This window comes from Pollicipes pollicipes, unplaced genomic scaffold (assembly GCF_011947565.3).
Source record: "Pollicipes pollicipes isolate AB1234 unplaced genomic scaffold, Ppol_2.1 Scaffold_4740;HRSCAF=5597_pilon_pilon_pilon, whole genome shotgun sequence".
Classification (NCBI taxonomy): domain Eukaryota; kingdom Metazoa; phylum Arthropoda; class Thecostraca; order Pollicipedomorpha; family Pollicipedidae; genus Pollicipes; species Pollicipes pollicipes.
The window spans coordinates 29,549,145-29,576,446 of record NW_023596545.1 but is presented as its reverse complement, the minus strand read 5'-3'; the positions used below and the strand labels follow the sequence as shown (position 1 = coordinate 29,576,446).

The 27,302-nt window shown below is 48.3% G+C and overlaps 1 pseudogene; it reads left to right on the top strand.

Moving 5' to 3' along the window:
- LOC119098177 (transmembrane 9 superfamily member 2-like) overlaps positions 1–27,302 on the top strand; it is a 67,164-nt pseudogene that overhangs the window by 13,642 nt on the left and 26,220 nt on the right.

Below are 27,302 nucleotides of genomic sequence, written 5' to 3'. Positions count from 1 at the left end.
CTCTCTCTCTCCCTCTCTCTCTCTCTCTCTGCTCTCTCTCTCTCCTTCTTATCTCTTCCTCCTCTCTCTCTCTCTCTCTCTTCTCTCTCTTCTCTCTCCTCTCTCTCTCTCTCCTCTCTTCTCTCTCTCTCTCTCTCTCTTCTCTCTCTCTCTCTCTCTCCTCTTCTCTATCTCCCTTATATCTCCTCTCCTCTCTATCTCTCTCTCTCTTCCTCCTTCTCCTCGCTCTCTCTCTCTCTCTCTCTCTTCTCTCTCCTCTCTCTATCTCCCTCGCTCTCTTCTCTCCTCTCTCCTCTTATCTCTCTCTCTCCTCTTCTCTTCTCTCTCTCTCTCTCTATCTCTCTTCTCTTCCTCTCCTCTCTCTCTCTCTCTCTCTCTCTCTCCTCTCTCTCTCTCTCTCTCTCTCTCTCTCTCTCTCTCTCTCTCTCTCTCTTTCTCTCACTGTCTCTTTCTGCACCTATCGATATATTTAGGGGCTATCTGCCTACCGTCTTAGATATTTCCCTATCTGTATATAAATATACATGCTTCTTGGACAATGTCTGTTTTACGGTGCGATGAGGGCACCAAAGACGTAACTCGGTGGGGGAAATGGGACCAAACAGTAATGAACGCGTCGTGGGAAATCGCCCTCTCGTTGTGTATGGTAATTGCAGCCTCATGATGTATGCTAGCAATCAACACAGACATGCTCCTTTCTATTCCATGAAATGTGCAATGAATTAGTCATGCTAATCTTTCATATAATGTTACGGACGGGCAAATGCCACCAAAGAAAAGGTGGACGAGGCAAATGCCACTTAACACATCGCGTGACCAAGCTGATAACGTGACAAAATTCATGACGATAAAGCTAAACACTTAAATATTATTAGCGCCAGCGAAGACGGCATTCGCTGTGCCGCGGCGAAGGACGTTTATATCGCACCTAAAATACCAAACGATTTGGTCAATATTTAGCTGTGGTAAAAGCAGATGGTCTTTATTTAAAATATGGTTGTGGTGCTGCATCGGCACATTATATTTTCATACTTTATATTTATTTCGCACCCACGCATCCGCACGCACTTAAAATACGTATGGGACTGCCAATGTTGATCATGACCTACACATACGCCAGACGTACGATATTTCATGGATACATGTTATGCATAGCAATACCAATTTGGCGTTGGTGCCCTATTTCGCAATATCCACACCGTTCATTTCAAAATATGAACAACATTTGTGGTAATAACCTTAAGTTTTTTTCGATCATGAGATGAAATGGTCACAAGTGGTCTAAATCGCTTTGTTCCGATATGAGATAACTTGCTGATATCAAGAATAGTGAGATTGATTTGACTGAGCCACGGCAATGTAAAACGCCAAGTCGCTTTGAAGGCTTCAAACAAAGCATCTCAAAACGTTCGCAATGTGTAACAGTGGGCAAGAAAAGCATCGCAAAACGGTGGTTTGATACTTATTAAAAACATGTATAGCAGAGTAATCAACCCTCAATAAAAGCCGCCGTTTTTATGACACGAACGAATAAGGGGTGGGCTGTTTCCCAACCAATAGTTAAAGGACCTCGCGGAAAAAGCAGTGATTCACTTAAGCAAGATCTCCCGACTGGCTAGAAGCTGTGTGCTGCTGGTTAACAATGGACTCCATTTGGCAACGTCAAAGGTCAATTTTTCCGAAAATGGGATTTATTCAGTTTTATGCAAATGGTTGCAACAGCTTCCGGACAAATTCATTTCTTGTCGAGTTCTGGTCAGATTGATGTGAATCTTTAAGTGGTTTAAACATACATTGATGATACAGAGTTCCGTTAATACAGCAGGGCCGTCCCCGACGCTCGTGATCAGAGGATTCGTCAAATATGGCGCGCCATTCGCGCCGGCATCAGACCGCCATCCGGTGTTCCCAAAGAACAAACGTTGCTACGCAGAAGCCGGAAAGGCTAAAGTCACGTTTCTGGTGTCAATTTGCATTCAGTGAGCCTTCCAAATGTTGCTGAAATTTTAAGCGTGGTCGAGGGCCTCCAGGAATCGCGTCCTCCCCCAACTGGAGCGAAGATAAAAGCCATTGCTCATAGCATTTGAACTTTCTGTATGAAACAAAGGCTTTTAGCTTGGGGTCTTTATGAAGTTTAAGCATGCTTAGACTTGAAAAGGACGGACTCGATAGATGCACAAAGCTCAACGCAGATCAAGGCCAAATATACTGAAGACACAAAAAGGCACGAAGACGCAATTTCTTGGTCAATATGTAGCATCAAAATCATAATAGACAATGGTTTAATATTACGCTCCTATTCAGATATTATCCGAAGTTTCCTTATTCACAAACATAACTTTAACATTTGCAAACGGTTGGTGTGTGCGAGCAATGCCCAAGGAAAATTTCAATACAAATGCAAAAATCAATACAAACAATACAAATGTTGCAAACACCACTCACAGAGCCAGTGTGAAGCATGTATGTGACCTAGCTTTTAACCATTATACATGATGGAGGGTAAGATGACGTGCATAACACTCAATGTCATGCCCCTTGTGTACGCCGCGGCGGATATTTGTTGAAAGCTTATATAACGCGACGTAATTGGCTTGCCTTTAATTTCTTTCCACTTCGCCTTGACTTTGATTGATGTGATTTCAATCTTCACCGCTGCCCACAAGTCATATTCATTGCAGGTTTTGGCAATGTGTTAAAAACGCTGATTTTGGATGCAGTTGGATTTGCTTCACGGTTAAGGAATACAAAGATAACAGAAATCGTGTGTGTCTGCGCCGCAACAAAGTAAGTATGTGCTTAGTGCTCATGAAGTCAAACTGATGTGCAATAACAAGATGGCTTTAACAGCGTTGTTTTTACCGACCACTAATTCGACCAACGTCTGGATACTGGACCAGTGCACCTGTGGTATTGGTGACCCATCACAGCCACAAGTAGCCCCTACAAGCTGGACATGTGGATCGTGACTGACAAAGAAAAGCATGTGCAGTGGTCACATGTTTACCGCATGCCAGCCAGCCATAACAAGGGAAATACAGCAATTTCAGAACAAGGTATCAAAGGCACAGCAGATGCTATAGGCAAAACAGTCCAAATCTCGAGCGACCAAACCATTTAATGTGGCCGGAAAGCGCTGCAACCACACTACATCGGAAGCATAATCAAAATCCTGCGCATATCTTTTGACCCATCTTTGTGTACGTGTCTGTTGCCGCAGCAACCGTCCCGGCCCGTTTGGCCAGCTGTTGGTTCATGGGCCCACTCCAGTCCGTCCCAGATCACCGCAGACATGAGCGCCGTTCGTGGACGAGAACCCTCATGTCTCCACGCGACGTATCAGCTGCTCAAACACTTACTTAAACCGCAGTGAAAAGTGCCCGGATGGCTTGTCTAGAAAAATAAAAGAAATGAAAGAGCGATCGAGAAAAAACTGCGCAGGAAGGAAATCGAGCAAAACATGGCAGTCGTTTGAACGAAAGGATCCAAGTTTGTAAACGTGGGGAATTATTTAAACGCCATGGTTACCTAATTGAACGTTCAATTCAAATGATATCTGCGTGAGTGCCTGAATGCAAGTTAAAACGAAATAGTGTTCTTTCCGTCATGAGAGTTAAACGAATACGTGCACCAGTTTGGCATAATGCGAAATCTCTGATCAAATCGCTGCAATGAACCCCCCCCCCCCCCCCCGCTGCAATGAATCACAACTCAGCGATGCCAAACCGATATAGTTATACGTCTGTGACAGTATTCTTTTTCTACCAACTGCTGGAGAAGAACCATCGACAAAAGACGCTTGTTGCCAGGAAATAGACGCAGGCAGCATGGCATGATTCACCCTCGTTGTGACGTTTGGGTCTCACGTGAGAGCATTGCGGTGGCTGTTGCAAGGTCAGGGCCCCAACCACCAAATTTTTTAAGTAACAGGGAACTGTCGGGTCGCATGCGATTGACAAACACCCGACGCCTCGCTAACCCGATGAGGAATAAATGCCCCCCCCCCCCCCCCCCCGATAAAGTGCTTTCCGTGCTTCATGGCATTTTTGGACCACATCGGCCGTTTCGACAACTACCAGTGTGTTTACCTATCTGTGTCAAATCAATTTCACTAATACTGAGCCATAGTTCACGGAAATTTACCTTGATATGAACCCTGCAACGCAGCCTACGTTCCTGGACAGGTCGAAGTAGAGAAACTGGCAGTCACTGATCGCTTTTACCACTGAAATGCACCTGCCGCATTACATTATCACGTGAAACACACCTACCAAAGTTGACACATTTATCATTTGTGACGTGGTTAGCATAATCCGTCATCTTGACATGAAGTTTTGCATCCATTTAAATAAAATTTCACGTTGGAGTTAAATTGCCGCTGCTTCACTACGCTTGACATTTTGATAGCACCATCGCATAAACAGATTGTCACTAGACGACACGGTGGACGGTGCTTAGTACATTACTTCCCAGATGCAAAGGCGAAGAACACGGTCTGTACTTGCCTGGAGACGCTGCACTGATGGGTGTCTCGGTCAAAGAATACCAGGCCAGCGCCCTGCGAGCGGAGGTTCTCTGGATCACACCGCTCTGACTCTCCTCAGAAACTGACTCGTGAGTCCTCCGCAACTCACGTGATATGCCCCTGTACCTCACGACGAGATCGTCCGCACCTCACTTCGAGTCATCTACAGGGACTTTATCTGTATCACTGTCGTGACTAATAGCGCACACTAGCACGTACTCCATCATGCAAGTCATCAAACTGGTCCTCCTGACCTACACGTCCTCACATGTCAGCAGGCCCTCTTGCTCTGCACGCCCGATGCCTTCCGTCCTCTCACTCCCGCAGGTGCAACGCGTCCCCACGAGCCCTCACGCCCCACGGCCCACCCCCACACGTCCCCACACTCGCTCACACGTCGTCACCGGCGCTGCGAGCGCTCCTACGCGCCCGGTGCCGGCGCCGGCACGGCTGGCTGCGGCGCACTGTCGGCAGGTGGGCGCGCAGGGCGCCGACGGCCGTGTCGGAGCCGGCGCGTCGCCCCTGTTTACCGGCCGATAGCGGCGCCCGCGCCCGGGCGCATCGCGGCCCGGGCAGCGGCCCGGCCGGGCGCTGCTGACAGCGGGCGTCCAGACACCCGCTGCCAGCGGAGTTCAGAGGGACGCATGCGATGGGAGGGCTGCACCTTGTGGTGGGCTGTTTGTGTTTAAAACGTATCCGTTAACATGTATAGGTGGCCTGCGGTGCATCCGTCGTGAGAGAGAGAGAGAGAGGGAGAGAGGGGGGTTGGCAGATGGCAAGGATGAGGAAATAGCGACAGACACCGGGGAAGAACAGTGAGTATAAACATTTGGAAAGATTGCGCGCGATTCTAAAACCGGAAGCACTTCTTAGATATGAGGTGTGCCCATGATGTGAGCGTTCGGGTGTGCGTGTGTATTGGGAGTATCGCGTGACTGTTGTCTCCAGAAAGCGGTGATTCCCACGGTTGACGTAAGACAGCGCTGACGGTGGTTGCTAAAATATCGCTAGGCAAGCCAAAATGAGGGCCGTTTCACCAGTCTTGTGCAGTGAGAGGATGATAATGTGATTTTGCTTGCGTGATTGTGTTATTGTGTGACGACAGTCATGAAGATCAAGGTGGAGGGACAGTGGCTGTGCGATTACTGTGGTTTTTACGAATTGTGAATTGTTAGAAGAATAAAAGGGATTTTAAGCGCGAAAAACTTTAAACACTACATGGGCAATTTTAGCGCATGTAGCAAAGTTGAGAACACGGGCAGAATGGAGGCGACTAGCGCATACGCATTTGCGTGCATGTGCTTGTCAATAACCTCTATAACTCGTCTTCGGGCAATGAACAGCAAACCATCCCTTTAGCCTCATAATTGGTGGCCAGCAATCACGAGCAGGCGCCAGCGCACTTCACGGATTTAATCTCTAAGATCCGGTTCAGTCCAGTCCGACTAGTCCAGATCCACTCAGCCCACAATTCCCCTTTTACTAGATTTTTCAATCCAATTTGGTTCGGTCCGCCTAGCCAAAAAAAGAGTCGGTGCCAATCCGCTTCCACCTCAACGACTTTTTAAAACCTTAACACCAAAGTTGCTTCATCCTGAGTATCTTAACTGAAAAAATGTGTTGGTTTCCATAGGAGAAAATATGAAGTAAGCTGCTGTATACCGGTGGGCGCTAGGATACTTAATACAGCTTGTTGCCTGTTACTAATGCAATTGTTCATGAAGACCAGAACAGCCAAGGTTCATCACATCATCGATGATAGCACAATTATTTGGCGCGATAATTCACAAGTGCTACCACATCGTGGCGGCCAAAGCCGTTTGTTTTCAATTACCTTAAGACACGAGCACAATATCTAATATTTTCGGACCCCCGGCAAAGTGCAACACATCTACACATGCCACTGGACAGTTTCAGTGGCGTGCATTTCACATGGAGGATTACGCTCATCTAGTGCGCCTCCTGAATAATCAGAACAATCACCTCACTTCATACATGATGCTTCAGGTGTTTATCCACTCTCGGACGCACTGACTGTCGACACAATCTCAATTTCAGCCATTATTTCATGCTAGATTACCGGCTGCGTTAACGCAATCCACGCGTGCGACTGTCTGCTGCCTGTCTCTCACCCAGGGGTATAACAGCTGCGCTCTTTATGAATCATGCTGCTTACATGCCCGATGCTGCCTACTTGCTATCGACTTGGCCGTATGTGACCAGACCTTCGCTTTCGGATGTACCGACTCGGGGAAACCCTCCTGGCGCGCGACTGCAGCCCATCAGTGTTGGGTGGTGAGCGCCCCACGCCGCCCCCCGGAGACCTGCGGTGATTAAAGCTCTCATGCTGCATGTCAAACGGCCGGTCGCGGCGACGGCTCCGAGGGCGGGAGCATGAGCGCTGAGATGATCGATGAGCCGTTTGAATGGCGGTCGGCGTGCAACAGGCAGCGCGCCGCCGGGCGTGTGCATTGCTCTGGTCTGGGCACTCCCGCGTCGCTAACGCCTCGTCCTCCCAGCGCCGAACGCGGCACGCCGGCAGGCTGTCGGTGGGGCAAGCTGGTGTCGCCAACAGACAATGGTCGGTTGTTCGACGGGCGCATAAGGCGCTCGGGTACGTTTTGCACTCCGGTTATATGGAAGTTACATATTTCGCACTCAGTTGTGTGCAGGTCACAATGTCGTTGGTGCTATAAGCAAGCGCGGTGACAAGAAAACATCTCCTGGCAGGTTTCATCAGGCGTGGTGTGTTATTGGTCTCACGCAGCACGTGCAAAGTTTACACTCTTACGTCATTGCCGTTAAAAAGGGGAAGCGCATTGGGTCTCTATAGGATTTTTCACTGGGTCTCGAGTTATGGGCACGCTGGGTTCAGTGGACGATGCAAATCTCATCCAAACACATTAGTCACGTCGGTTATTCAATCATCTTTCTCGAGGACAAAGTCCCCTTGTTCCTCCTGAGGCGGGGGTAGTGAAACGCCCCGACGTAGCAATAAAGATGGCAACAAAAATGCATGCAAAATGTAAAAATGCGCGCAAAGCTTAGTGATAAAAAACCTTTGTTATGATATTTTAATGTCGGTCAGGACAAAATTTTGCAACACATACTGTACAACGTAACATGGAGCCTCCATGGCAACGCATTTCGTGGCCCAATATTCGCGTGCATTAACGTATTGACTTTTATCCGTACCATACGGTACAATGGCATGATTTTAGGCTTTATTCTAACCCGACGACAAAGCAATCCCATGATTTGTGGTTCGTCGCTCGAGTCAGTGATGGCTAAGCGATAAATCAGTGCACGTCCAACGGCCTGAGGACCCAGTTTGCAAAACAGGGCAAGGACGGTGTCTGCGATTGTTACTGAAGGCCTCTTGCGTTCGTCATGTCCTCTAAAACAATGTGGTTCCCTGGATTAGGGCACAAAGTGCTGAACAGAGAAGCCTGTGTCGGCAAGGAGCTTCTAGTCGACCAGAGGCACGTTTTGCGAAAGAGGAACTGGACGGAACCCTGAATGTTAGAGTCACTTGCGTTAGCAGTGATCCTCTTGCCTGACATGGAATGGAAATAGAGAAATGATAATAAAGTGGTCCACAATGAGGCAATAAGGTGTCTAGCCAACCGCAGGGTCTAGTGCCAAACAGGGGCATCCAGAGCCAATGAGCCCGGGCCCTAAAACGAACCCGAAGCCCCGTTTGAGCCGGGGACCCGATAACCCTAACTGCGGTCCATACAGCAATTCATATTGCGATTCATATACGCCCTTGGGTGGAATGTTTTGATGGGGTCACCTTTGTGATTCGGGGATTTTGGCATAAGAGTTTATGAAAGAAGTATTGTGTTGTGTGCTCTTGGACTCGTCGCTTCTATTGTGGAAGTCCAATTCTACGGCAGAACTTTATGGAAAAAGTTGCACATACCGTCACGTCTGGTACGGCCCCTGCCCTTTGACCTCCCTGACAGTGAGCCGCCGCTGCCACCGGCCGCAGACCATCCAAGTCAGAAGTCAAACAGCGAGCACACACGGGCGCATCCGAGATCGAGAATGCAGAGGCCCGCCCCCATCCTGTCACCACCACTACGTGATGAGTTCTTACCGGGATGCCTCCCCCTTTCCATGTCTGATTATACTGGATGTGCCCCTGCGAACGCGTATGTGCCACACTAGCGACTTAAACCCCCATACTGCCACGGGTGGGTTGGGATGGCCAGGAGCTGGTTCCAATTAAGCTGGGGATGGCGACAAGCTGTCCTTTTGATTACAATGTCATTTGTGTTGGAGATTGTTCGTGCCCTTTCACCTGTTATCGGGGGTTTTAGCCCTGATGTCTAATCAGTTTACTACACTGGATTGTGACCTGGCACCATTGGTGATGAATCAATGTTTCTGGTGCTAAAGTGGCCTTTTTTGGCTTGCTGAATTAGCTGGTAATAAGGGTGTGTATTTTGGTGACGGAAGCGGTCATTCTGGTTATTCAACTAATTTTTTCCGCAGGTTCCACCTGACGTGCTGCGCATCAGGCGTGTCGGATCATAACAATACCGCTCAACATCGCGGTCGGATCGTAACAATACCTCTCAGCAGCGCGGTCGGATCGTAACAATAGCGCTCAACATCGCGGTCGGATCGTAACAATACCGCTCAGCATCGCGGTCGGATCATAGCAACACCGCTCAGTATCGCAGTCGGATCATAACAATACCGCTCAGCATGGTGGTCGGATCGTAACAATACCGCTCAGCATCACGGTCGGATCATCACAATACCGCTCAGCATCTCGGTCGGATCGCAACAATACCGCTCAGCATCGCGGTCGGATCATAGCCATGCCGTTCAACATCGCGGTCGGATCATAACAATACCGCCCAGCATCGCGGTCGGATCATAACAATACTGCTCAGCATCGCAGTCGGATCATAACAATACCGCTCAGGATTGCGACGCAGGTCCACACTGCTTTTCTCCACCAAATTCCGACTAAAATGGTGAATGGTGAAGGAATCCTCCCGTGCTCACCACAAGCTCGCCCATGTCCAACTCTCTCTCTCTCTCTCTCTCTCTCTCTCTCTCTCTCTCTCTCTCTCTCTCTCTCTCTCTCTCTCTCTCTCTCTCTCTCTCTCTCTCTCTCTCTCTCTCTCTCTCTCTCTCTCTCTCTCTCTCTCTCTCTCTCTCTCTCTCTCTCTCTCTCTCTCTCTCTCTCTCTCTCTCTCTCTCTCTCTCTCTCTCTCTCTCTCTCTCTCTCTCTCTCTCTCTCTCTCTCTCTCTCTCTCTCTCTCTCTCTCTCTCCTCTCTCTCTCTCTCTCTCTCTCTCTCTCTCTCTCTCTCTCTCTCTCTCTCTTCTCTCTCTCCTCTCTCTCTCTCTCTCTCTCTCTCTCTCTCTCTCTCTCTCTCTCTCTCTCTCTCTCTCTCTCTCTCTCTCTCCTCTCTCTCTCTCTCTCTCTCTCTCTCTCTCTCCTCTCTCTCTCTCTCTCTCTCTCTCTCTCTCTCTCTCTCTCTCTCTCTCTCTCTCTCTCTCTCTCTCTCTCTCTCTCTCTCTCTCTCTCTCTCTCTCTCTCTCTCTCTCTCTCTCTCTCTCTCTCTCTCTCTCTCTCTCTCTCTCTCTCTCTCTCTCTCTCTCTCTCTCTCTCTCTCTCTCTCTCTCTCTCTCTCTCTCTCTCTCTCTCTCTCTCTCTCTCTCTCTCTCTCTCTCTCTCTCTCTCTCTCTCTCTCTCTCTCTCTCTCTCTCTCTCTCTCTCTCTCTCTCTCTCTCTCTCTCTCTCTCTCTCTCTCTCTCTCTCTCTCTCTCTCTCTCTCTCTCTCTCTCTCTCTCTCTCTCTCTCTCTCTCTCTCTCTCTCTCTCTCTCTCTCTCTCTCTCTCTCTCTCTCTCTCTCTCTCTCTCTCTCTCTCTCTCTCTCTCTCTCTCTCTCTCTCTCTCTCTCTATATATATATATATATATATATATATATTGTGTGTGTGTGTGCTATCTGCGTCCAGACAGCATACATCCAGACTTTTTGAGCATCTGTCCATTTCGGGACAGACGCTCAAAAAGTTCTCCCGGAATGCGCAACTCAAACTGTCAGCCACACCTGGATCAAAAAACTCTACACATTTTTCCTCACCACTTGAACGAATTTGCAGTTGATAAAGCTTATATTTGATCTTTGACCTGGCATAATGGGTTCAAATTGCTGACCTCAAAACATAGTGCGTTGCACGCGTGAAATCTAGTTAGGACCAATCCACTGGTGTTTTACGCCTGCATGTATCGTTCTTATGGTGGTCACGGCAGGCAGGGAGACGTGCGGCCAGATAGGGGTCGTATCAACCGCCCATCTGTCCGCGTCATGGAAAAGGGCCAATCAGGGCGAAGTTTAGGAAGGTTTTACCTTTAAGTACCAGGCAAAGCCATTGTTTGCAAGTGATCAAAAGCGTACAAACTACGCAAGCCTCCGTTACGTAATCATGCTTAGTCTGATTTATTTTGTGGCATTCATAAAAACCTTCCACGGTTTTTGTGTTTAAATTGAGATGACATATGACAAAGCTGGTAAAATCGAGACGCCAAAATGGCCATAAAATGTAATAATTGCTTCGAACTTTGTCATACTGGAGCTTGGTAGCGTGCTGTGTGTGGGCCATTGAAAGATGACAGAATTGGTAACTTTCCATTAGCATTTTACAATTGTGCATGGCTTACTGGCTTCCGCATCGGTATCTCCAATATGGAGATGGGCAGCGTTTATGGCAAACATTAAATATGTCAGTCTTGCGTCAGTATTGAACAAGGCAAAGTACGCGCCAATTGTCGATGGCATCTTCATTCAGGCGTTTTCGTCCCTGTATGGCTCTGATATATGACAAAATCTTCTTTGAAAGCAACAAAAGGCTGGCGAAAGTACTTTCGAATTACTATGAAACCTATTCTAGGCAAACTGGCGCTCAAAAACGGCAGCAAATACTAGTGATGAGACTTGGATTATATAAGCCAGGATTCAGTAACTGCAATCCAGCGGAGCATAAAATTTCGGAGACATCTGTTAACGCAGCTTAGTCCTAAACTCAAGTCGCTAGTCTGTAAAAACGGACACCATGTTTTCCAGATTAAAATGCAGATTTGTTGAAATGGATGTTAAAATTTGTAAGTTTTAAGCTATTTCTGCGTAGAATTTGTGTTAAAATTTGCAAATTGTTTGCAGGTGCCTACATATTCCAGACATGTGGTAGGCAGAAGTGTTAAAAAGTTCGGAAATAAGCCTGATTGATTTGAAGCTATCAACAAATTTAAATTCGGGGAATCCGTGTTATGAGACCTGTTGTGCGATAACTTCGGTGAATATTCATGCTTAATAAAGCATTATAAGAATATGCTTTAACCCTCGCCCTCGAAGAGGGTTGGGCAATGTGGGCCCTTGGTTTTCTGAGAAAATCTCTCCAGCCTGTCATGTAAACGTGCCTAAACCTATGCTAACATTTAGGCCATTCATTGGGCGCATATTTTTGCATCAAAAATGTGCCTCTAGAATTTTTGGTCCCCACGTAGCAACGAATATTTTTAAATACTGCACAGCGAGCCACAGCCGGTGCCAGCAACGCGAGGCTCTCCACTCAATGGCAAGGGCGGACCCTGCCGTGGTTGCCGAAGACGACCACCGGCTGTTGTTTACTGATGTCGTCCAAAAGAATTGACATTCGCGGCAGTGGGACCTAAACGTTGGCGATGGGATGGTGCGAGGTGGATCCACGAGGTATGGGATGCATCAATTAACGAGTCAGTTCAACTTTAAGTATTCTAGGAGCTTTAGAGACCATCCGACTTTGGATGAATTTTTCATCGAAATGTCAAGATGAATTTCACCCAGACAAACATATGATTGCTGATGCATAATGCCAGGCAGAACTGCATTTTTAAAGCGAGAGTGGTCGAGAGGAGTATATTTGGGAGCCTTTTGAGCTCACCGGGAATCGCGGACTTCCGCCAGGCCGTTACAGCCGACAGCCAGCAGCTTCCGACGGCGTGCTATGCAGTGTCCCTATTTTCTCGCATCTGAGCTTTTAGCCTAATACAATGGCGACCTCTTTACGAGCGCTCCTAACACGGACACGTAGTTGTAGTGCCTAGTGGATACAAGGAAGTCGCTCATTGTGTCCAGGCTCAACGTCGTCTCAGAAAGACATAGAATATGCAGCCAGTCCAGCCCAGTAAAAATTCGGTCAACCTCATCCGGCTTGGGGGCACCGACAGTGTATCTGCAAACGCCGCGCCCCGCTCCACATGGCTTCCGCGCTTCTCCAGCTCGCATGCGGTGACGGCAACAGTGCGTACAACGAACCCCCTTAAGAAGCGGAAGGATAACTCACTCGATGGTACTTATTGCTAGTGAATCCCCCCACGAAATATGACTGCAAGCGCATGCAGCTTTTCCGGCACGTTTATGAACATTCTGACACTGAGCGCACTGACTTTGGTGTGTTTTGAGCATATATTGATGACAAAGGTCTCGATGTAGAGGTGCTGGCCCGCTGCACGCGATCGACGGATTCGTCAGATGCCGCCCACTGCCCGCGCCGGCTGTGGCTCGCTGTGCAGTATTTGTAAAATTTCGTTGCTACGCAGAGACCAAAAATTCTAGAGGCACACTTTTGATGTAAAAATATGAGCCCAATGAATAGCCCATATGTTAGCATAGGTTTAGGCAGGCTTACATAACAGGCTGGAGAGATTTTCTCAGAAAACCAAGGGTCCACACTGCCCAACTCCCTTCGAGGGCGAGGGCTAAAACACATTCTTATAATGCTTTATTAAGCATGAATATTCACCGCGCTGCCTGGAACTGCGTCTGTCTGAACCTGCTGCTAACGGACAGAGAGCCTCTGCCCAAAAACGCTCCAAACCGGTTATCAAGGTCATGTTCGGCATGAAAACTAGGATGCTGTAATGGACCGACACTGCTGCACCGGACTTTCATGACCTGCTCGCCATGCATGCCCCGGCTGCTCAGTAACCAGGCGGTCTTCCGAGTCGTGACATTGAGCAAGGACGCGGCAAAGCTTCTGGCACATGGCTGTGCCCACTCGATCGTGGTGCTTCTTTACCGCTATCTACGTGAAGGTCTACGCATTGTGGAATTCCGCCTCGTCTATCAGGAGCTGATATATTACGTTCAAGTCGTTTAAAGGACTGCTATGCATTTATATATTTGTTTAATTGAGATATCCACTTTTGAGACTTTTCCACGCAGTTCACATTCTTGGCCTTTTAATGCTTGAAGTCATATGTTTTCTGAGCTAAGCGCAAGCGAACTTGTGCAAATTATTTCGCGCTGCGTAAGTTGAAAACATCCACATATGTTAGGCACCATGGAAAAGGTACAAGAATTCCCCCTTTTCAATCGTCATATTGTGTTCAAGATCAAGACAAGAAAGACCATCGACTTACTTGTTTTTGCTGAACGTCAGCACGAATCGTCGTATCAACGGACAGAAGTTGGCTTTCAAGCATCTTAACGTTTTTAAGACAAGTTTCGAACACGAACCGCGTTTTTTATGCATTATAGCAGGCATTTGGGCAGTCCTGCTTGGTACAACGGAAGCAAAGCCGGGAACCGAATGTCTTGGAAATGGCGCCATGACCAAAAATGCAAATGCGTGTAGAAAAAAGCACCGTCGTGGACAAACATATGATAACGCGAAGAGAAAGTGGTAAAACACGGGCACAACGATCGTATGTTCAGTTCATACGCATGTCTTGACAAACTGCCATGCGGTGAATTTAAACGGAGTGTGTCTGGTTGAATTGGGATATTTCATTTAACACGTACGATTGTGAAGAGTTTCGATTTACATCAATTGGTATCCCGTGTTTCTATAAATGCAATTGCATTGCCTAGATATTTCAAGCGTTACGATTTTTTGCTAGAAGTACACATTTATCGGGTCAACCAAAAACGTTTGCCACCGCCTCTTCGCCGCTGATATCGCGAGAGCATCGTTAGCGACAGCAATTGGCCTTCTAGGGAGGGAACTCGTCACTACTGACAGCAGATTTGGGACACCACGACTGCGGTTATTGTGCAAACAACGTACTTGCTTGTATTTTTAAGGAAAGATTGAGAAGCATTAGTAACACGTATGAAATCATTGTCCCGAATATCTTCCTTGTCCGGCGTGTTAGTTAGTACGATCTCGCACACCAGGGTAGAGCAACAGTTCCAACATTTATTCCATTCCAAGTGTATTTGCTTACATTGAATTTAACGCGCGCGCAGCGTTCGGCCGGCAGCTGATCCTGGAGAAAGAACTATCTAAAACGGTGAGGTTTTTCGGAATGACATTTGACACTGTGAACGCAGGGAATCATCGCAGACAATTTTCCAAGCCGAGTGTAAACCTCGGATTACGTTCAGAGCTTGGTCAAGACGGAGAATCTTTTCTTCAACGTATCTAGCTGTGTCCAGTTACTGGCACCGGTCAGAAAATTAGGGGACAACTTCACGACCTGTCGAACGTAAATGACACATTTCCGCAGATGATTATCAGAGGGATAATCATTCGTAGCATGATTGTATCGTGACCGAACGCGCCGTGATGCGGCGCGGCCCTTGGTTGCCCTGTGTCACGGCCCTCGATTGCTTACAATTTAGGATTCGCGACAGTGCGTTGAACATTTTTTTAAAATTTACAAGCCAGTTATTACTTCCAAATAAGGTACACACATTTGCCGAAGTTTTTTTCTGTATTTGACTGTTCCTCAAAGAATGTTTTTTTCCGGGAATGTATGTGGAAGGTGTCTTTACATTTTCTAGACGCCTAGATGTCTGTATCGTAGTTCTTTGTAGGAATGTTAGCCTCATTTGCTAGTTACTTTTAAGGCCGATAGTCTTTACTACCCATTGGTGAGAAACTCAGTACAGGTCTCAGTATGGCCCTCTTGGTTCATAATTGCATGGTTGGTATGCGTATTACTATTACTTGCAGCAATAGTAACAAGTTGAAGGAAATGTTCCACATTTGTATGGCGTTTTGAAGTGAAATAGCCATCTTGAGGACACTTTGATGCAGTTCATGGATATGTTCTTTTTAACACCCGAAACGCTCCGGTTCCTGAGTTACACGCCCGCAAAGTACGGAAAGGCCTATTTAAGGCCAGCTTCAAAATCGCCTTCTGATTCAATGACGCCATAGAAACGTCATTAGATCCCCATGATATTACAGGCTGTTTTTTATGGTCAAAACGGCATGGCCGTTGATACATTTACGAAGGCGATGATGCTGCACATGTGGTACAGTCCGCGGAAGATGACTGGCTGTGAGTAAGATTTTACTGCTGAATGCGTGTCGCGAACATAAGCGTAAGCAATTTCGGGTTGTGCGGCACTCGTCGACGAGGCATTTTTCCCAAGTCCTAGGCAGTGTCCTGTTTGCGTCGGTGCGGGACGCCCAACGGAAAGCGTTGTGTGTGCGGTGATCACAGGACAAACGAGAATCATTTGACTGTGTTCGCGTAAGTACCTCGTTCCCAATCTGTCAAAAACACTTCACGCCGAATATGTCTGGCGTATCACCGACATCGCAGCAATAAGTTCAGGGCATGTACGTCTCAATTCGCATGCAGCTTCGAGTATGGTGTGTGGTCGCTTTCAATTTTTGTCCCAGTTTGAAGAATGGGTATGCAATTATAGCAATGTCCGGCAAAAATGCCTTCAAAAAAAAAAACAGTGAATGAAAAGCAGATGCGTGCGGCAGCTGAACGGCGGGTGCAAGTGCTAGTAGCTGAGCTGACGGTTGCCACCGGGTTGATAAATGGTTTTGTTCATGTAGTTTCTTGTTACAACAAAAATATACACCATGTTACTTTTTATAGTAAATGACTAGGCCCAAGTACGCCACATGGGCGCAGGTTTGGCACACCAATGCTGATGTCAGGTGAGTGTAGTAGCGTTGATGGGTTTTTCAGAGTGAGCAGACAGGGATAACAACACTGCCACTACACAGCCCAATGTGAGTGATGACGAACACTTGCACATGATATATTTTCTACCCGTGTTGTGTGTGAAATATGGGAGTAACTTTATCCTGACATTTTTGAGGAGGTTCAAATATTTCTGCCTGCTCCCATCTCCTACCTTTTGCACTAAGTTCTTGGAAGGCACCATGGAGGCTGTATATACCTTGGCTATTTGATATAACCACTTGCATAAACAGATATGTAATTGAATATGATTTTTTCAGCCAGGTCAGGGCCAGGGATATCAGTCTCAACAATTAATCCATTGTTCCAGATTGCAGATGTCATCAGCGTGCTTAACCTACCACTGAACTCCATGGGCTGTAATCAAATTCGCACTAAACTGAGCAACCAGTTGTTGTATTCCGGCAATGACATTACTGTTGGGATGTTACTGCCACTATTTCAAAACACTCAATCTGCTCACCATTCAGTAAAGTTGTTGACAGTCATGCATCGTGCTCACAGCTCGCAGAGTTCATGGGTGCATGGCCCCAGCTTGTAGTGCTCATTTTTGGGATGACGGGCATTTCAGCATGTGTCAGGCACGTTAGGCAACCTAGATGTCGTCTGTAGTCTGTACTCCTGATGAATCGCCACTTAGCACAATTATCAAAACACACCCTGTGGGCAGATATTTTCAGTTTGCATTACTCACTTTGAAGTAGAAGATGTTCATTGTATTGTAAAGTAATCCAGTTTCCTACTTGAAGTGATCTTTTCATAACCCCAGCTCAACAAGGCCACCTACAGGAGTGGCTTGATGCTTGTTACATCAGTGTTCTGCCGCGTGGGCACGGAGTGTGCGAGGCACATTTTTCATCTGAAGCTTTTTCTAGCCTAGCAGCCAAAGGGAAAAGGCTGAGGGCCGATGCTGTGCCATCTATGCAGGTCTGTGAATGCCAGGGTTTTTTATTTATTTTCTGCCAGACCCTTCTTATTTAGTCTTGGCATTCAGGCTTGAGCTTAGTTAACATTAGAACACGTGAAATTTATGTGGTCATCTTTTGTCTCATTTATTTTCATGTCTTCTTTTGGTCATTGTTCATTCGTGCATTTTAGTGTGGTGCCTGTAAGCAAATGTGTGCCTGTTAGTTTACTGTGAAATGCATGGCAAGGCATTCAGTCATTTACAGGGTGCGGTATTGCTTTTGGTGTAGCATTGGAGTAGATTTATGATGTGTTGGTCTTAAATGGCTGTAATATCAATGGTTCATTTTCGCTCAGCTGTTTGAGGTCTTCATTTCTGACATCAACAGTCATTTGATGTAAGTAAAACATTGTCATGTGTTATACTTGGGGTGCTTGTAGCATTGCTGTCCTAGAACCTGTAGATTGTGTGATAGTTTTGTTCATTGTTAATCTTACTGATGATGACGATTAATGTACTTAATTGTTTTCAGCACAGGAAAGGTGTTCCAGGCACCCCAATGCTTCCAGCGTGTACACCATCTCCAAGACCAGAATCCAGGTCGGAGTGTTTTCTTTTGGGGTTGGGTTTTGAGCTTTAGTTCAAGGGTGAGTCAGTTTTCGTCAGTTCGTCAGTTTGAGCGTACTGCGAGATTGCGCGAATCGCGCAACCACAGCCAGGCCATGCTGTGGTGCTGCTGTGGTGGGCGGCGTGGCCGCGGCACGCCCCGTGGCACTGCCCCGCCGCTCGGCTGGGTGCTGGGTCTTGCTGGCAGCCAGCCAGCTGTGCTCTGGGTCCGCTTGTTGGCCGCGTGTAGCGGAGCTGTCGGGCATCTTGGGTCTTGCAGCTTGATAGCTGGGTTCATGTGCGTAGGCCGGCTGGATCAGAATCCGGAGTGACAGCCGTCCCTGGCCGTGGCTGGCAAATGACAGCTGTCCCTGACCGGGGCTAGGAAGTGACAGCCGTTCCCGGCCGGGGCTGGGTAGTGACAGTCGGCGGGCTGCCCGTCAGATCGAGTCGGGCGACGACTCTCAGGAGGGGTTTGGCTAGAAGCTGGTGTATGGCGACGTGTTCCGACCGTCTCAGCACGGCATGCTGTTCTCCGTGCTGATCGGCTCCGGTGTCCAGGTGCTCTCAATGACGCTCATCACACTCGGTGGATGACTTGCGGCCGCTATGATGGCCCTCGCGCCTGAGCCGTATTCGGGCCGGCTCCGCTGTGATGGTTGTCCGTGCCATGGTTGACACTGCAATGGCACTGTCTTCACGCCTGGCGCTCTTTGAAGATGGGGCATTATTACCGGGGCTGTGCGGAACCCGTCGTTTGATAGGGATTACTATGATTTGATGGTCCGCGCTGTGTGATGAGCAGGGGACGTAGGTGTTTTGTTGTTGCTGTTAAGGCCGTTTTAATTTTTTAGGAAGTGTTTGCATAATGTAATGGCGTAAACATATGCCGTTCGTCGTGCACTGAAAACTGATTCAAGAAGTTAACATCTACTGCATAATTCACTCAATAAACTGTTTTTTGTCCTGCCTGTGTTGCGTCGCTGACCTGTACCAGCACCGGCGCTGGCTTCTGACTGCCTCCACCAGCATCGACGCCGACCTCCGACCATCCATATCAGCGTCTTGTGTTGGCCCCTGGCCGGCCCCTGCAGTGTTCGCGTGCCTGGGCTTCTGTCGCCGGTCAACCACAGCTCGCTGATGAACTGTGGCCTCCTTCTGTGCGTCTGCCTGGGTACGCCCGCCGGCTACGTGTCCGCCCGAATCTACAAGTGGCGACGAAAGGTGGGGTCTCGACGTGCTGCTGGCGTTGACGCTGTGCCTGAGGTGAACCTTGCCCAGCTGCCGCCGCTCTGCCGGCACCGGGCCGTCGCTCTCTTCCGGACAGAATGTGCGCCGGCGCGGACGAGTCGGCGCCGGGCCGCGCCCACACGCCGCGCTGGCGCAGACTTTGCACCGCTCATGCGTGCATCCTATTTGTGCGATTTCGTCGCTGCAGATTTACAACTTGATGGAAACACACTTGGGAGTGACATGTACCAAGCTTGGAAAATTGCCACGTTTGAATCGGCTGATGATGCGTTGTGTGCGGAAGGCTGTGCCGTTGAGTCCTGCTCCCAATCGCAGTGGAGTGGGTGAACGCGGCCAACGTTATCGTGGTCCATTGAAAATGCCTGCGCCCCACAGAAGAGAAATCACGTTGCTCAGGGGTCGGGTGAGACGTCTGTTCCGCTGGATGCTGCGGCTATCGTGGGTGGGGTCGGGCCGCTGTGAAACGCGTCGATGGTGCTCCCACTGAGCCCCCGCCTGCCGCCCGTCCGCAGGATCGTGTTCAGCAACACGCTGCTGCTGAACCGCGTGTCGTGGGCGTACGACTCGTCGGCAGCACTGCCATGCCTCACCATACTGACGCTGATCGGGCTCTGGTTTGGCGTGTCCGTGCCACTCACTTTCGTTGGCACCTACTTCGCCTTCAAGAAGCACGTGCTGGAGCACCCGGTGACCGCTGGGCGCGGACTGAGGGCGGCCGCGCGGTGCCACCGGTGGCTGTCCTTGGGCACTGGGCACGGACGGAGGGCGGCCGCGTGGCGTCACCGGCGGCTGCCCCCAGAGGCTGGGCGCGGACTGAGGGCGGATGCGAGGCGCCACCGGCGGCTGCCCCCAGAGGCTGGGCGCGGACGGGGGGCGGCCGCGCGGTGCCGCCGGCGGCTGTCCTCGAGCGCTGGGCGCGGACGGGTGGTGGCCGCGCGGTGCCGCCGGCGGCTGTCCTCGAGCGCTGGGCGCGGACGGGGGGCGGCCGCGCGGCGTCAAGGACGGCTTCCCGCCGGCGCGCTGCGTGGCTTGACCGCTGAAAGAGGCGCACTGAATACTCCAGCACAGTGGTACATGTATCACATGTTAACACAGCGATGTGTGGTCATGGGTTTGACTATTTGTGGTATCCAGGATAGTGGCTAGTTAGTTAAACCGTGGTAAACAGTGGTAGTGGTTTGTCGGTAAAACCAGTTAGTAGTCTTGTGATCACGTAAAAAGCAGTATTTAACTAACTATGGCATCGTTGCGCCCTTTAAGAGATTGGGTTCAATCCAGAAAGTTGTTATTTCATTTTCCCAGAACGAGCAAAAAATTGTGATTACAATGAATACCCTTTAAAAAATGCGATGAATGTTATGTACCTGGCGGTGACTCCCAGTAACATTTGTCCGCCTCAGTTTGTATGTCTGCCTTAGCACGCGTGGCGGTGGGTGAGCGGGAACAGCGGTGTTGCTCGCTATTTTGCCCATGGCTGGGATGACCTGCATCCGGTGGCAGTGGCCGCTCAAGGCCAGTTGATGTCAGAGGGCGGGGTGGACTCTGCCCACCAATGTGGTACAACAGGGAGCGTCATAATCCTTCTACAAACGGTGTTTCTGCGATGAGATGTGCTCAAGGCACATACCAGGTTCCGTCATTTTGGACACTAATCCCAGAAATTCATTCATGAAGAATGATTTGGACAGAGTTATAGAACGTCATCATTTGGCAGCTCGGTGCAACTGAGTGGTGGAAGTTTTTCTGCAATATGGCATCTATGCTTGTTTTAGTTCGCTTTTTGTCAGAATTACTATTTTCTGGGAAGCGTGTTGTCAGCAACGAAAGCCCATAATGATGGATGCCAATGTGAATTAGTTTTGACTCGACTTTATTGCATGGTTCCAGAATGTCTCGCCCCCAAAGCCGTATCCCCGACCAGTGCATCCTGTGGCCGGTGAAGGTGTCGAGTACCTTTCCGCACGTGCGCCCGCTCCTGGAGGTCATCGTAGATAAGGGTATGCAGGTCACCATCACTGGTCCGTCGGGGCTCTGCGGTGAGGCACACCCAAATGTGCCCCACGGACATCGGCCAGACGAGAGTCGAGAGAGCCTGGCGGACAGCCGCACCCGGCACGCCGATTCCAGTAGTCACATTTGTCATGACTAGCTAACCCTGCTCTGCTCGCCCTGGCGGGCGTTAAGCATTGTCCATTGAGGGTGGATGCTGCTGGTGGAATGTCATGTGATATTTGTTGGGGAGTGGAATGGTAGTTTTCATGATCGTTGGATGCAGAATGCGCTTTGCCAAATACGTGTTTGCGTGTGTTACCCACGTTTTGGGGATTCACAAAACATGCTGAACAAGTGGAGGCACTTATTGGTTGTGCGCTTTGCTGAAAGTGATTGGTATATTGTACACTGTGTTTCTGGCCAGTCGTATGTCAGATGCAGAGTTAGTACAAGAATGCACACTTGACCCACCGTCTCATGATGAAATTTCTTATGAAAGCAGCGGGGGATTGCAGTACACAAACCATATCATTGTTTGTTATGCCATGCCACAGTACAACAGTGGAGTAGGCCACAATGTCACTGTTGACCGGTGCCATTTCACAATGCACGACGTTGGCTGACTGCTCTATGTCAAGCCTGTGAGAAAACAGTCCATAATTTATGAATGACTCAACAGCTGATTTAACGCTGCCAAAGGACTATTGCGAGCCGGAATGCCATGACACCGCAATGATTGCATCAGGGCTAACTAGTGACTGCACAAATAATCCTGTGCAAGAAAAGCATTCTTGGGGGCTCAACCTTACCATCTTTACCATAGCAATAACAATGATTTGGTGATCAATTCATAGCAATGTTGCAGGTTCAGTGTCAATTTTTACATGTGACTGCACTTTCACCTACAAAAAAACAAAAAAAGCAAGTCCTGCGTGTTTCACAAGATATCAATATCATGACTACAGCACTGCGGGCAAGGACAGGTCGACAGTTCAGTATTGGCATCTTCAACAGTCCTCGGCAGGTTTCAGTTGGATATTCACGACACTACAAGACAGTTTTCACAGCATATCGTGCCTTTTATGGTGTAGATTCTTAATCATCTGCCATAAAAGTCGGCGATCACTACGTTGCATGTGTGAAGCCGTCCACCAAAGCTTGTCCCACGACCAGTGCCAATGCAAAAATTCACAACAAAGCCATTCACTGGCCGGCCACCCCACACAGCACTCGCCACCAGAATGGCCGGTGGGCGTCAGCTTTAGCGCGTTTCGAGGTATTCTTTAGGTCTGGTTGCCAGATGCTGCCAAGCATTGCTGTCGTCACAAAACCATTCCACGACGCCACCAAACGATGACGCAATGGGGCGCATTTTTACAAACTTCGAAATTTTGCTACTTAAGTCGTTTTTGAGCCTTGAAAACTTGCCAATAGTTATAAGCAAGGTTTTTCCATCATATCTGGTGCTTATCTTAATGTCTTTAAATGTGGAACATTCCCATTAAATGTGGACTTACCCTTCTTGGTTTACACTAAATATATGATGTTTTGCAATTTGATACTTGCAATTTGATATTTTGGCACCATCACAACAATGTATAAACAAATTGTCAAAGCTCGCGACATTCGCAGTTTATCAAGGAGCATCTGTTGTGTGTATCAACGGAAAGGTATTGAAATATTCAGAGTTCGCATGTCCAACGGCCAAAACAACCAAAATTTCAGCACCCTGCGTTCATAGCATCCAGTAATAGTCCAATGTCACTGGACGGAAGAGCATCACGAAATCGAGCGTGCGGCATACAAAATAGCAAAACCCAACGTGCATAACATTCAGCGTTCACAACGCTTTATGTTTTGGGGAGTTGTGCCAGTCCCTGGAAAATTTTGAACTACTGGCTTATATATTACTCGACAGATGGATACCACAGCTGACTTTGGTCTTCTATGTCGACAAGCGGCGTCTTGCGGTACAGTGTTGCCAAATTTCACCACTATTCATGAACATGGATAATGTTTTCTTCATGCACACCAACTTCGCGGTGTCAGTGCGCCGGTGGCAGCAGGCACTTAAAAGGGAGTGTCCCACCTTTGGGCTGCATTGCAAAAAATGTACTATAGTGAAACCTCAGAATCAGTTGTGCCTAATATTAGCACTGGGTTGTGTGAACACAGCACTATCAGTAATAACGGCATAATTTGTTAATATTTTCGGGACTAATTACGCTTTCAACGTTTTGTAACAACCCTACGCTTTTGTTCTGCAGTCGCCGCGACTACCGCCGCCATAACAACCGCCACGACACCCTAACTGGAGCAAGTAAAAAAACGTTTGTGACTGGCGCAGCGGGCGGCAAGAGGCTGCTACCGAGAAGCGCATTGATTGAAATTTGAACCAGTGGGTCACTATAGACATATCATACTCCAATTTGCAAAACCAAAGTGAACCTCGAAAAGAGCCACTGTGGTTAACGCCATAGCGGAGAAATCAAAGTCATGCTTTAACGTTTTGTTGACTTAGCAAGATAAAAGCTTCATGTTCCCATATCTTGTTGTTTAAACAAAGTTTCAAGCTTTCGCAACACTTATTAGGCAAACAATTTGACACAGTGTGTTGCAAACACTGCAAAACACGCGCGTTAGTAAAAGCGAGGCAAATGAAATACATTGCTTTTATAGTGGCGCGCAGGGAGTCCAGTAAGATTTCTGCCATAGGAGCGGCCAGCCCGTCCTCCCCGTGTGTCGCCACAGGCTCATTTGGGATAAGTGCCAGATACGTGGCTTGGAAAGACAAAATAATTTCACCAACCTTGACTCGCGTCGCTGCGTGTCGTTCGCTTTTGCCCAGGTCGCGTTACTGATGCTTTGTGGCGGATCGACGCTGTGCTCGTTGGATTTAATTATGATGTGCTTAAAGCGTTTGTGTGCTATGAACGAAAATTTAAAAGGTGCGTTATGCACGATGCTGTGTGTGTGCACGGTAGCTGTATGCAAACCTGTTGGTAATGTTAGAGGAACAGGGTTTTCTCTTTTCATGATTCTGGTGCAAGGTGGCATTGGGCCGTAAGTTCTAGCGAGTTCCGAGTGCTTTGCTTGCTGCCTTGCACTATGCTTGTGTATGTTGTGTTTTTATATCTGTATTTGCACAGATATGTACGAAGTTGGTGGTATAGAATATACCATATTATTGTTACTTTATTGTAAGGCCGATGCATCTTTTTAGTCATCTCTGACAATGCTCGGATAAGAAGCCTCTATTTTTCCAGAGAAAACTTTTTAGGTGTTCCTTCATTTGCTCCCTTGTCTCAGCAGCATGGTTGATGAAGGTTACAGCTGCAGGCTGTTTCCTTGCTAGGTCTGCCATGTTTTGGTTCCCAGTAAGTTGGGCAGTTCTTTAACACGCGCCCGAGTGGCCAGTGGGATACCCTTCGCTCGGGAGGAGGTCAATTTGACCCCCTGAGATCTCAGGAACCCAGAAAGCTAGAGACACCAAGTTCACAGGATGTGTTGACCTGTATCTGAAATCACTTGGGTCGAAGTTTGAGGTTCCTAAATCATGACTTTGAGGTCAAATAGGTCAAATAAGGTCAAATTCCAGGCTGGTCTCCAATGGGCCCCTAGAATTTAGATAACTGTTCGAAGCAAAAAGTCACATGCTCATCTAAGGTCAGTGACCTTGCCTGACCTTTTGAAGGTCATGGTGACCAAAATCATGCAATATCGCTTTGAGTTTTGCATTTGGATAAGCGACGGAGATTACGCTGGGCAGTATGTTCCTAAAAACAAAGTGATGACCTGAGTCATTCCAGGTCAGTGACTTATTCTGATCTTGAAGAAGTCTTTGGAAGGTGTATAATGCGATGCCTGTTATCAACAAATCCGAAATAAGCACCAGGAACTACTGCATATAGCAAGCTCTGCAGTAATGAAACATATTGGTTTTGGCCTTGGTCTGACCTTCATACCTGACCTTAGATCAATGTTCTTTGTTCATTCTATTGTTGTGTTGCCTAAGAAAGTATCTCAGAGATGTACGACCTCGTCAAATGCCCCGTTGTTGGATCAGATTGAACGAGTCCCTAGAAATTGCCTTCGCTAAAGCCATGGTCCGAATTTGACCTCCCATGGGTCAGTGACCTTACGAGGTATATCTAAATGTTTGTTGTTGAACGATTTGCTATTCAATTGTCTACAGCTGTACTAAAGTTGGCGCGGTTACACCCCGCCGTTCGGAAACCATTCCGGAAAAACCTCGGGGGGGGGTCATTTTCACCCTCACCCGAGCGCGTGTTAGGACGACACTGGTGTTTTTCTAGCAGTAGTGCGCTACAGTGTAATCTATTTTGCTCGTGACTGCGTAGAATAAGTGGATTTTAGCAAGAAGTTATGATGTTTAGGCTACCTTAATTTGCATCCCTGATATTGAAATCAAAATCGGCAAGACATTGATCAGCTCTGGCATTGTTTTGACGTTGATAAGTGACATCCAATTTGAGGCCTAGTCTTAATAACAGGTGCCAGACAGGTTGTCAGAGACAGGCGCCTAAGAAGGAGGCATGGAAAGAGGGGCGTCTGCAATCCTTGCAGTGAGAAGAACTGTCAGAAGACTGTGTTGCTGTACATGTATGTTGGGCAAGCATCTGCGCCACAAGCCACCAATAGTGTGAACGGCGCATGCTGTATAAAGATAGAATGCTGTGACCAGTAGCCTTTCTCGCAAAGAGTTGTTACAAATGGTTTGTGTTTGTAAGTTGTGATTTATAATTTACAAACTACAACTTACAACTGTTTCATAAAACTAGCGCGAGTTGTAGAATTGTAGTTGTAAAACTCTGCGCCGTGTGTGATTTGTCGCCGCCAATCACCGGCCTTGCCAAGGACGTATAAAAAGTACGCCTGACCGGCTTTTTAGCACCCCATGCGCCCAACGTTGACGTGATGTCACTGGAGTCTTGACGCAGCGAGAGCAGCGCGCAGCCCCGCACGATGCATATTACGATCTGGATATTTGCATTTCCGTTGATAACAGCTGCACTGCATGCCAGATTTGCTGGGAAAAGCCACCATTTCTGTATTCCGTCCCTAAGTACGTTGCGTCATCAAACGATTAGTTCGGTGTAAATTCGGTAAACCGAACCTAAATTATATCGCCCATACTGAGCGGGACGTTGGTGTCAATGCATGCAGTCAGGCTCAAGCAGTCGGGCTCGCCGTTCTCGCTGTCCCCGCTCCTTCCAGCGCCGGTTTCTGTGTCACCCGTGTGCACGTGCCCAGGGTCGCACCCAGAATCCTGGTGACGCAGGAGTGACACAGGGCTTTATGGAAGGCCCCTGGTGAATGTTCCTAAGTTTTGAGCGGGACCCAGCATTTCCTTTTCTTTCGTTTCTGTTTTTACCCATTTATTCCGACGGGCGTGTCCATGAAGGGTCCATGGAATGGACACTGACACGACATACTTGTTTCGTTCAGGCGGCGTCGTCAGTGAAACACCGGGGACCACAAAATGCTTATGGTGCGACATTCTGGTGACACGGGCGCCGGACCTCATGATCGATTCAGAGGCCCTCAGAGGAAACACTGATCTTCTTTATGACGCCGGACGTCCTCTGACGGGAGCAGTTATTGCGACTCGGAGTAGAGGCTTTCAGTGACGCACAACAATTTCTTGCAGGTACAGGGGATCTACTAAATGACACAGGGATCGCTTGTAACAAAATCAGGCCCCTGGGCAAAACGGAGCAAGGTTGTTTGTTGGTTACTGGGCCCACTTTCTGACACATAACCATTCCATTGTGTCAATCAATGCGGTCTCTATTATTGCCCTATTTCCTATCTCCCTTTATTGTCGGGGGGCCCCAACAATCGGGAGGCCCGCTGGCATTCCAGGTCCCGTCACTGTCCCTTTCTAGCAAACGGGCCCGCTGCCGACTGGGAGTCCCTTGCTGACACAGGATCCCTTATCAGGCACCGCGGCCCCATAATAAGACAAAATGCCTCTTTTTCATCTGCGCTTAGCTAGCCTCCGCGCCCACTTGTCATTAGTTCGTACCAACAGCAGGAGT